The sequence below is a fragment of the Mandrillus leucophaeus genome, unplaced genomic scaffold (assembly GCF_000951045.1).
Source record: "Mandrillus leucophaeus isolate KB7577 unplaced genomic scaffold, Mleu.le_1.0 Scaffold40, whole genome shotgun sequence".
Taxonomy (NCBI): domain Eukaryota; kingdom Metazoa; phylum Chordata; class Mammalia; order Primates; family Cercopithecidae; genus Mandrillus; species Mandrillus leucophaeus.
The window spans coordinates 8283120-8283617 of record NW_012104254.1 but is presented as its reverse complement, the minus strand read 5'-3'; positions in this window follow the sequence as shown (position 1 = coordinate 8283617).

Genomic DNA, 498 nt, shown 5'->3' with positions numbered 1-498 from the left:
AAAGGCTTTGAAGCTATTCGTTACACACATTCAATTCAAATCAATAAACAGTACTACCATGTTCCCAATACTCAACCAGGAACTGGGGATCTAAAGATGAAAACACATGATCGGCTGGGCGTGTTGGCTCACACCTATAATCCCAGCACTTTGGCAGACTGAGGTGGGAGAATCATGTGAGCCCAGGAGTTCGAAATAAGCCTGGCAGCATAGTGAGACGTTGTCTATGCAAAAAATCAAAAAAATTAGCTGGGTGTGGTAGCGCGTGCCTGTAGTCTTAGCTACTCGGAAGACTGAGGTAGGGATGATTTTGAGCCCAGGAGGTGGAGGCTACAGTGAGCTGTGATCACACTCCTGCATTGCAGCCTGGAAGACAGAGTGAAACCCATCTCACAAGAAAGAGAGGAAAAAAGGAAGGAAGGAAGGAAGGAAGGAAGGAAGGAAGGAAGGAAGGAAGGAAGGAGGGAAGGAAGGAGGGAAGGAAGGAAAAAGAAAAAA